Source organism: Phyllostomus hastatus, unplaced genomic scaffold (genome assembly GCF_019186645.2).
Source record: "Phyllostomus hastatus isolate PE091 unplaced genomic scaffold, TTU_PhHast_1.1 phas_contig_283, whole genome shotgun sequence".
Classification (NCBI taxonomy): Eukaryota; Metazoa; Chordata; class Mammalia; order Chiroptera; family Phyllostomidae; genus Phyllostomus; species Phyllostomus hastatus.
The window spans coordinates 6,236,764-6,247,809 of record NW_025333833.1 but is presented as its reverse complement, the minus strand read 5'-3'; the positions used below and the strand labels follow the sequence as shown (position 1 = coordinate 6,247,809).

Here is an 11,046-nt window from a genome sequence, read left to right as displayed (position 1 = left end):
CGTGCAGAGGCGGAAAGACGCCGCGCTGCAGCGCAGTGGGAGGGGCGCCAGACCTGGCTCAGCCCCTGGCACCTGGGCAGCCTGGTGGAAACCATCAAGTGGGAGGTATCCCTGCCCGTGTCCTAGAAGGGCTCCAGGAGACACCACTCTCAGGAGGCCCATCCCGGCCAGGTCCTTGCATCACCCCCTCATTCCCCACCCACAGTAACCATGGAGACCACCAATAAACTCCCTACCCTGAGTCACTGAGGCTTTCTGTCCCGAGTCCGGCACCCCACGTTTTGTTTTCCAGCGTTCTAGGTGCCAGAAACAACACCCACCAAGGCCTGAGAGACAGTGGATGGGGGGTGGGGGGTGGGTACTGAGGAGGAGAGGGAAGGGAACGTCTAAGAGGTCCCTGGAGGTAGTTTCCCCTCCATCTGGGCCCTGACAGCTCCCGCCTGGCGCACTGTCCCTCAGTGCCTGCCGGGAGTGGCGCAAACTTTCGGGGGCGCTGCGGCGGCGCGCACAGCAGTAGACTAGGGGAGCCAGTCATTTCTGCCTGCCCAAATGAGGCACTGCGGCCTCCACCCAGTCTGCCCCAGGGCCTCCCTCTGCAACGCCTCCCACCCCCTTCCCAAACAGGTCTCAGGTGCCTGGGAACTTTCCAGCTGTGAAAGCGCCCGAGGACCGGCTCCCCGCCGGGAGGGGCGGCTGTGTCCTGCAGGAGGCGTGTCCCGGACGGAGAGGGCACAGACACGTAACTGCGGGGGCGGGCGGGGCGGGGGAAACTGGCGGCAAGAAAGAGGGCGCGGCCCGGCGTGTGCGCCCGAGTCCGAGGGCTCCGTGGTCCGTGGGCCCCGTGGGACTCCCGGACGAGCCCAGGGAGCGGGAGAGCGAGCGCGCCTGATTCAGAAGGTTCAGGCTGTGACTTCAGGGCCCCGGACGCAGTTGGAGTAAAACCTCAAAAATGCGAGGCGGCGGCCGGCAGGCGGGCGGGGAAGACAGAGGGCGCCTTTCCCGGCGCAGGTAGGCTCAGGGTGCCCGCTGACCCCGCAGCCGGCCCCGCCGGCGACCGGCACCCGCAGGAGCCCCGAAAACGAGCCTGGCCCTGCCCGTGCGCGCCCCACGTGAGATCACTGCGTCGTCTGCAGCACCGGGGGGCCCCTGGGCCACCGTGTCGGCAGGAAGTCCTTCGGGGGATTGCAAGGTGAGTCTCCAGACTTTTTGTGGTGGTTGTTGTGTGTGTTTGAACACATCCTAAGCTGCCCTCTGTTTGGAAGGGGACTTCCAGCTCGCTTCTTTCCTTAGCAGGATGAGGCCAGCGCCCAGGGGTGAGTGAGTGACCGCGAAGGGCGGTTTCTGAGTCGCCCCTGGCCCCGCCGCGGTGCTTCCCTCCTTCGCGGGGGCGCCCGGCGTGGGCGCTGGGCGGCTCGGTTCGGGACGGGTGGAGTTCTCCGAGTCCCGTCGCCAGCAGCTGCCCGCCCCGTAGGAGCGCTTTGAAAGGGACACAGGGACGTTGTTCGCTACTGGAAAAGTTAAGGCCTGAGACCCTGCCAAAAGTTAGGCTGAGATGTTTCTGAATTACTCCAGGTGCAGCCAAATTTTCACGCGGCTGAGAAAGTGGCCAAAGCGAAAACGTGGCCTGGAGCCAGGGGTGGAATGGGAGCCTGCCTCCTCTTCCCCATCCGCCTAGGGAGCTGCTGGGGCGCACGCAGATTGCTCGCGCCTCGCTTTGACTCCCTGCGGTCCCCCGGCCGGCCCCCGCCCCCGCCGCCCAGAACGGAGGACACAGTGAGCCCTGTTGCCCCGGCGCGTTGAAGAGCTTCGCAGGACGCATTATGTCATAATGGTTTACCCCGCGACAGCCGCTAGCTGGTGGGGGAACACCGGTTCTGCGAACCGAAAGGGAAACCAAAGCGGACCGCCGGCCCTGCTTTCACGGAGCAGGCGGCAGCCAGCCCGCAGCCACCTCGCTAGGACGGCTCCCTGGGTTCTGTCGAGCGAGGAAGGGGAGGGAAAGTCCCTCGGAGCGGCTGGGAAGCCCCTTCCCACCGGAGCTGTTGGGTTTTCCTGGCTCCACTAAGGTTCCCGGGAACCTGAAGCTCGTTTGAAGCCCCCCTCCTTTGGAAGTCCTGCTGCAGACTGGGAGAGCCTTGAGTTAGTTAGAAGACGTAAAAGTGGCGTTGGTGCATCTTGTCCCTAACTAACCCTTTCACAAACGGCTTGCGACGGCCCCTAAAGAACTCGGCCAGAGTCTTGCCAGGAGGTTGGCGACCTCCTGCTCTGTTGGGGGCAGTGGTGCTGGAAAAGGATTCCGTCCTTCGTTTCCTCTGACATGCTGCCTCCCCACCTTCCCCGCAGCTACACTTACAGGAAAGAAATGCACTGCAAAACAAATGTTTCCCCAGCCTCCGTCCTTGGTCAATGTTTAGCCTGTGGAGGAAGAGAGAGAGGATGGCTTCTGCCCTTTTCCCTGAAGGCTAAGCCCAAGAGAACAATGAACACTCCGAAAGCAAGGTTGCCGTTTTCATGAGAGAGGGAGACACCCCTCCCGCCTGTCCATTCATTCAACACTGAGTGTACCTACTGGGTGCCACGCAGCATGTGTCGACACCCCGGGGTCCTAAGAGAAGTTGCCCACAGTCTGAGAGAGAAGGCAGATACAGACACAAACTGCAGCGCAGAATCATCCACGCCCTAACAGCAGTGGCCCCCGGACACTGGACGAATCCCAGGGAGGGCGGGATAAAGTCCCCCGGGGAAGTGCCGTATTTTGCCGTGTATGATGCGCACTGTTTTGCCCCAATCTTTGAGGGAAAAACTAGGGTGCACGTTATACACGGCAAAATACAGAAGGCCAACCCTGCCGAAGTGATGGATGGGCAGGTGTGGGGAGTGAGGAGGTCGTCCCAGGGAAGGGTGTCCAGGCGGAGGAAAGAGTGTGCAAAGTCAAGGGCAGTTTGGGGAAAAGGCACGTCAGGGAGAGTGTGTTACTGGGTTGGCCAAAAAGTCTGTTCAGTTTTTTCTGTCAAATAGAAGACACCTTTTTTTTTTTTTTCATTTCCACCAATAACTTCATTGATTTGGGTATGTTGAGTATGTCAGCCCTCTCCCACGATTGGCTTCTACTGGGTAGAGCCAGGGGTGCTGCTAAACACCTTCCAGTGCATGAGACAGCCCCACAGCAAAAAATTATTTGGCCAAAATGTCAACAGTGCTAAGACACTTTGCAAACCACTTTTGACCATTCAAACAGCCACAGCACCTTCTCCATATGCGGCATAAATCTTTTTCTTTTTTTTTTTTGGCATTTCAATTGCATGTTTTACCTTTCTTGAAATAATAAAGCATAATACACTGGAAATGTGTGTTTTCTTCCGTCTTCCAACACTGAAATGGCTGATAAAAATTCACCGGTTTTGATAAGTTTCTTTTTGAATGCATGCTGATGTGCCAGCTGTCACGATACAATCTAACAAAATTGTTTTGAATGAAGTTAAAGACAACTAGGCACTCCCACAGCCATCGCAGGGAAAAAAACAGAATGGACTTTTTGGCCAACCCAATACTAAACTAAGAACAGTGAGCTCTCTCCTGTGGCCGTGGGAAGTCACTTTGGGTTGCTAAGCAGGGAAAGGACTCGGTCAGATTTGTGCTTGGAGAGACGACGAGTGGCCAGAGGAAGCTGGTTTGCAGAGACGGGATGCAGAGAAGAGGAGAACCTTGAGTCAGATGGCGGCAGTGGGGTCCGAGGAGAGAGAGTGGACTTCCGTGTGCATTTAGGAAGGAGGATCAAGGCGCCTGGTGCCCAGCTGAATGTGGTAACGGACCAGTGCATGGGAGAGAGGACGCCTACTCAGTGTTGAGCTGGGTGGGGGTGGGGTGCATTGTGACGCGTGCAGTGGACATCCCAGGAACTGCAGCGGAGCGGGTTTGGGAAGCGGATTGTGGGAGATGGCGGCGGTGAACCCTGTAGATACGTGAATGCTGGCTCCTCCCAGGAGAGGTCCAGGCGGAGCTGCGTGGCCGGCAGGGAGCGCTCCGCTCTGGCGCTCAGGGAGAGCTGGAGGCTGCTCCAGTGGAACTCGAACGCCGTGTTGAAGGAGCCGAAGGAGCCTCGAGAGACCAGGGGCTGCCGAGAGAGAGTCTTGGATTTGTCAGGAAAGGCCTATAGAGGGTCTTTTCATATCACGTGCTGGCTTCCAAATGGCTCTCTCTAGGCGCCCAAGGCTTTCTCCGGGCGCCTTGCAGGACGATACCTGAGATACTGGAGAGCATCCTGGGTTAAGGGCACACAGGATGTGCATGCACATGGGTTTAACCAAACAAACCAATCCCTGGGAATCATGTCCACTGAGAGAAATGACTACTTTGGCTCAACTGTAAGATCTGCCAAGAGCCCCCCGAAACTCACTGCACCTGTGTGGGAGAGCCCCACGGTCATTCCAACAGGAGGATGAGTTTCTCAGACCAACTCTCACCCCCCTACAGGGTAGTGCTTTGGGTCTGGCTGCCCCTGCCCAGGTCAGGATGCCCAGGTCAGAGGCACAGAGGACCTGGTGTGGAAGGAAGAATAGCCTTGAACTTAGAACTAGAGAGACATGGGTTCAACTCTTATCTTGACCCCTGACTGGCTTGCCCTTGAACAAGCCTTTGAATCTCCCAGCTTCGTTTCCCTTACATTTAAAATGGAATTAATAAGCCCTGGCTGGTGTGGCTCAGTGGATTGAGGAGCGGCCTGCAAACCCCAGGGTTTCAGGTTGGATTCCCAGTCAGGGCACACGCCTGGGTTATGGGCCAGGTTCCCCAGTAGGGAGCGTGCGAGAGGCAACCACACATTGATGTTTCTCTCCCTCTCTTTCTCCCTCCCTTCCCCTCCATCTAAAAATAAAATAAATAGCCCTGGCTGGTGTGGCTCAGTGGATTGAGTGCCAGTCTGCAAACCAAAGGGTCACTGGTTCGATTCCCAGTCAGGGCCCACGCCTGGGTTGCAGGCCAGGCCCCCAGTGTGGGCCACACGAGAGACAACCACACATTGATGTTTCTCTTCCTCTCTTTCTCAATCCTTTCTGCTCTCTCTCTAAAAATAAGTAAAATCTTCAAAAAAATTATCTTTAAAAAATTTAAATGGGGATAATTATTACTCGCCGGGGCCATGGTTAAAATCAGGGTCAAGTTGAACAAGAAAGTGCTTTGAATGTGCTGCAGAAATCGTAAGGTTCTGTAAAAGCATAAAGGACTCTATTATTACTCATCCAGCCTCTGGAAGCCATCGGGTGGACTGTGCAGGTGCTGGACCTGGCCAGCGTCTTGGGCCCAGGCTTGCAGCCTTTTACCTGCAGGAGATAATTCAAGGCAGTAGCTGCGTCTCCTGTCACACTAACAGCACACATCTACTCTGGCCGCTTCCCCTTTTACCCCTCGCCCGCAGCGGCCAGGACCCCAGAGTGAGTGCCTTACTGACGCTTAAGCGGGCTACACACGGCTGCAAGGGCTCCTGGGAGCTCGAGGGGCTGAAAGCGGCCAGTCTTTCCTGGGCTGGGCCACGGACCACCCACGTGCCTCCCAGGGTTCCCCGAGGGGGTGATTGTTTCCAGTCCAAGGTGCCGGTTGAACCGGCGGTGGCCCTGAATGTGAGCATCGGTGGGTGCCTCTTGCACGGGTGTTTCCGGGATGTTTCCCTCTGCCCCACGCTGGGAAGCCTGACCTAGTCTCCGTCCCAGCGAAGCTTGACTTTTATGCCAACATCAAAACTTTCAAGTCAACAGACTTCTGATAGCGCTGGCTGTTGATGAAAAAAGGAAGTAACCACAGGCTCAAAGACTTCAAATGGAAAAACACTTGAGCGAGAAGCCGCCCCACCCCTTCACTCCACAGATGAGCAAACTCGGGTTGGGGGGGGCGCACAGAGTGTGTGCCCAGGTCAGCGGCTGGTTCAGGGAGGGGCCGGAATGCGTGCTCCGTCTCCCTGTGCTGGAACAGCGGGCACCCTAGGGGTTCTCACGCCTGGGCCTCCCATCCCCTGCACAGAGGCACTGGCACAGGGACCGAAATGCGGGCAGGAAGGTAAAATAAAAAGGCCGCCCTCGAAGCCGAATCTTCTCTCAAGTGGCTCCAGGGGACACGGGGAGGGGGGCGGGTTGGCCTTGGAGAATTCCCGAAGAGCCCTGGACAAGGGGAATGCATCGGGGGCCTTTCCCACCCTTTGGTGTTTCATGCGCCGCGTCCTACAGACCGTGTTGAGACCTGGGCACGGGTCTGAGTTACCGGTCACCCATGGACACACGGTTTACACCCTGAAGAGAGAGGCGGCAGGCAAATCACAGGGGCTCCGAGATTGTCCCAGGGAGAAAGAGAGAAAATGGGCAGACAGGCCCCTCTGTCCAAGTGGCAACAGGAAAACCTGCGGCAGATTCTGGGCGGGGCGGTTCCCAGGCCCAGAGACAGCAGCCCAGGCTCCTGACGCGCCCCAGCGTGGGCCTGGGCCACCTCACCGGGCCACCACCTGGGGCCGTGAGCAGACCTGGTAGTGGACACTGGCCAGGGCAGCCACGCTCCAGAATGAACGTCACACAGACGCAAGATTCCTTTCTCGGGGGGACTCCCCAGGGGCCGTGGCTGTGCCCAAGCCAAGTCCCGGCTCCCGGGGGAGAAACTTGCTCCTTCTGTTGTGAGCAGGCAGCTGCTCTGTAGAGGCCGTCGCTGGGACAGGAAAGAAAACCTCACCGCGGCTCTATTTCTAGGTCGAAATCGAAGACTGTGTTTAGAAGCCGCTGCAGACTTGCTTTTAGCCGCCTGAAACCTCCCCCTGCCAGGAGGGTCTCCGGCTGACTTTCACTCTCCTCCAGTGCAACCCCACCTGCGAGCCGGGTGGGCCTCGGAAAAGCCCGGCAGCCACTTCCTTCCGTTGGCCGGGCGAGGCAGAGGAGACAGTGGGCGGGAGAGAGGGAGGACTCGAATCCCGCGGAGGAGAGTTGCGTGTCACAGTGCTTTTGGCCTCCGCACTGTCCCCGAGCTGGGAGAGGTGTCCAGGCTGGGTTGGGGCCGGGACAGCGAGGCAAGTGAGATGTCCTCCAGCTGTCGTATTACGGGCACAGAATGGCACGCAGAGGACACGCCGTGTCTTCCCCTAAATGACACATGAGTGCGGCCCCCTTGAAAAAGAGGGTACTGCAGGGCAGGGCAGGGCAGGAGCCTGCCCTTCCCACCCCAACCTGAGCAGGATTCGGGGTCTGTGTGTGCCCCTACTTGAGCGCTGTGGCCCTGGCTCTACCAGGGGACAAAGTGCCGGCCTTCCGAAGCCACTCTGGCCGGAGCCCCGAGGCTCCAGGGAGCCACCCGTGCACAGTGGTCTGACATCTCCCAGGACCTAATGCCGGGGCCACAGTGACCTTCCCAGTGATCAGGGACCGGGAGTAAACGAACCTCGCCCAACCTTTCTCAGCTCCCTCGAATTTTCAGTGTGCAGGCGACGCCCTCTGCAGCCATCTGCCGGAGAGTGGGGCTGAGAATTCGCAGTGCATAGAAATGACAGCCGTCGAGGCTGCCCACCCACCTGGCTGCTTCCCCAGCCCGTCAGGTTGTGTATTCAACCTTATGTGTGGGACCACGGGTGACACTGAGACACTCCCCCATCAATCGAGCCCCTTTCTCATAAGTGCCTGATGGACATCCAGAGTCCCTCCTGCTGCTCTGCCTTCCACTCCTGACCTGGGACGTTCGCCCTGCCCAGCGGGTGACCCGCCCGTCCCATCATGAGCCCTCCACGGGGGGTGGGAAGGGCCCGTGCACCGCCCCGCACCCAGACGCCGTCCTGTGACGCCGTCGGCCCCTCCGAGGACAGGGCCGACTGTGCCGTTTCCGGCGGCTGGGTGGCACGGGCTTGCCCCCCCAGCCGTGGAAAGAACACCTCATTTCCAGACAGACGCCCCGCGCGCCCCCCCCACCCCCCTCTGGGACAGGGGAAGCAAACACTGTCACGGGCGCGTGCCGCAGGGGAAGAAGGTCTGATGCTCCTTCCTGACCCGCAGTTTCCAGGAGTCAGCGTGTCGCGGTGTAACATGACGCCCCTTCCGTGGGCACGCGGAAGCCACCGAGGTGTGTGGCCCCTGGACCTCTGGCTCTGTGGTGAGCGGAGGACTCGCTCTGAAAACACGACCGTGACGTTCTCTGTCTCCTAAGCAACTCCTAACAGAAACCGCGCTATTCACCATCTATTAGCTTTCAGGAAATTTCGCGTTCTCTCCTTCCCTATTTTTTTAATCGAGGAGGGATTCACCTCACCTACATTTAACTGTTTTTTAAAGTGAGCAATTCCGTGGCATTTGTACACCCACAATGCTGTGTAACCACCACCTCTGTGTAGTTCCACAACGCCCTCGTCACCCCCAGGATGGCCCTGTGCCCACGAAGCCGCCACCCCCATCCCCCCTCTTCCCCTTCCCAGCCCCTGGCAGCCTCCCCATGCGTGTGGTCGGGGTGGGCCTGCCCCTTCTGCTCTTCCACACACATGGACCCTGCCGTGTGTGAGCTCTTGGGCCTGGCCTTTTTTTTTTTTTTAAGATTTTATTTATTTATTTTTAAGAGAGGGAAGGGTGGGAGATAGAGACATCAATGTGTGGTTGCTGGGGGTCATGGCCTGCAACCCAGGCATGTACCCTGTCTGGGAATCGAACCTGCGACACTTTGGTTCGCAGCCTGCGCTCAATCCACTGAGCTACGCCAGCCAGGGCTGGGCCTGGCCTTTTCATGTAGCACAATGTCTTCAAGGTTCATCCAGGATTTAGGGTCTACTGGCATTGCGTGCTTTTTCGTGGCCAAGCAGTATTCCATCGTGGGCACACGGCGCAGTCTGTTTCCGTGTTCATCGGTCGATGGACCTTCTGGCTGTGGTGAGTGCGCGTGTACAAGGACCCGTGTGCAGTTGCTCCGGGCACAACGAGGGGTGGAAATGCTGGGTGATCCGTAGGGTGATTCCGTAGTTGAGCTTTTTGAGGACCCGCCAGACTATGTTCCCTTCCCCCACATTCTCACCAGCACACTCGTGATTCACTTGCCTTTCTTGAAGGAAATATGCATACGAAGTGGCACACTTTTCTGCGCCTGGCCCCACATTTGTTGCCGTGGGTCTTACACATTAATGAGAGATACGGCCTCTTGTGGCCCTAGAGATACAGGGCTATTTGGATGCTTGACGAAGAGACTGTTTGGGTAAATTATAAGTCCCTTGGGTGTGACCACGTAGGAAGCAGCAGGTGACGACAGTAACATTTATGAAATGTGGTACGCATGTACGTGTGCCAGACGCTGCGGTAACCCCCTCACTCCTCCTCCCTCCCGTTTAACCCTCACGACAGGTCAACTACTACCCCCATTTCACAGATGAGGAAACCGAGGTCTCTACCAGGAGCTGAGTGCCCTTCCCCTGGCTCCAGTATTGCTTTCTTTATAAACCTTGGTGACCCTCAGGAAGATCTGCCTCTCTCCCCGTCGCCCTTGGGTGCCACTCTTTGTTGTATTCCCGGTGCATAGTATCTGGGACATAGTAGCTGCTCATTAAACACAGGTTCCCCAACAAACACAGGCCCATCTGCTTCTGCTGGCAGAACTTCCAACCCCTGTCACACTGGCACGTGACTCTAGTGCCGGGGTCCTCGATGTCCACTCATAGACGCTCTCAAAACGGACGCAGCCCAGGGATCAGGGAAGGGAGATGAGCAGACAGACAGTGAATGGGGGGCTGGGCTTTGACCCAGGCTTGTCCACCTAACAGGGGTAATGCCGGTGGGGTGAGGACAGAGGGGGGATGTGCTTTGAATCTGGGAAGCTGCGAAGGAAACAGAGTCCATTCCCTGGTTACATCCACCTCGTGGGCTTCCCACATGCAGCCTCTGGTGGAGGCTTCCCCCTCGGACAAATGCCTGGTTTGGTGTCTACCAACCTCGTGCTAAATGTTAGCAAGACTGCTGCATGGGCAGGCCGAGTGCGTGTGTGTATGTGATGGGGAGGGCGGTGAGGGTGAGAGGGGGGTGGTCCCTTTGACCTGGAGCCACTGGAACCAGCTTTGTTCACCCTGTGACCCCGGAGTCGACACCAGGATTCCCACCAAACTTGAGAATACACAGAGGGATAAAGTGAGTTTCAAGTGGGGGAAGAAGGATGCGGACTCCCCAGCCACTGAAGTTTTCTTGCACAGTCATTTGCTTTTGTGGCCAAACACAGAAAACGTCCCATAAGGACCTCAGCCCAGCACGTCACCCATCACCCCCAGCTCTGTCCCTGGACTCCGGAGGGGGAAGAGCCGGTGTCCTGGAGCAGCCCTTCTCCTGGGCCACAAGCTCAGACGCCGCCCCACACCTGCGGCCGGGCTGTTGCATGGATGGCACCTGTGGGCTGGAGGGAGCATTGGAGCATCACCGTGGCAACAGCAGGAGCCTGGAAGCCTCCAGCTCTGGCTGCAGCCCGGGCTCCCCCTTGACTGGACTCCTTCTCTGAGCCAGCCGCACTTTCCTGAGCGACCTGGAACCCCGTCTTCCCATCCTCCTCCCACTGCATCATCCATTGTGCCCCCTCCCAGGTGCCAACCCAAGTCACGCCCTCCTTGAAGCCTCGCCCAGATTCCTCCTCAGAGCTGACAGATTCCTCCTTGCTGCTCCTGTAACCGTCTGTTTGCTAGGCCCCTTAACTAGCCACACGTTCTTGTTCTGGTCCTGGGCTCATCCATTTCCCCGACAAAAAACAGATTCCTCGAGGTCACAGTCTATTACCTTTCACTCCCTTTGGAACCCCCGGCCCAGGTGGCTGGCAGGTGCAGCAGTGCCTGGGAAAGCCTTAGACAAGAGAGTGGGGTCCCGTCCTCCTGCACCAGGTGGGCGCCCAACGCCTGTGCGTGGAACTGTCTGCAGCTGCACCTCGGGCAGCGGGCGACGCGGCAGTCCGTGGCCCTTCCGGCCTCGTTGCGTCAGCGACCCAGGCTCAGGGAAGGAAGGAAGAATCGCAGAGTGTCCCCCCACCCCGGGGGAAACAACAGGGAGAGCCTCGTGCAGTAGTGACAGCGAGGCAGCA

General features: G+C 58.2%; 1 protein-coding gene across 1 annotated transcript in view; it reads left to right on the top strand.

Moving 5' to 3' along the window:
• Positions 1–769: 769 nt before the first annotated feature.
• The window catches only part of KIAA0040 (KIAA0040 ortholog), a 28,140-nt gene continuing 17,863 nt past the window's right edge, over positions 770–11,046 (top strand). The window contains exon 1 of the mRNA XM_045838632.1: positions 770–1,189. The gene's annotated coding sequence lies outside the window, so the exon portion shown is untranslated. The remainder of the gene's footprint in view (positions 1,190–11,046) is intronic.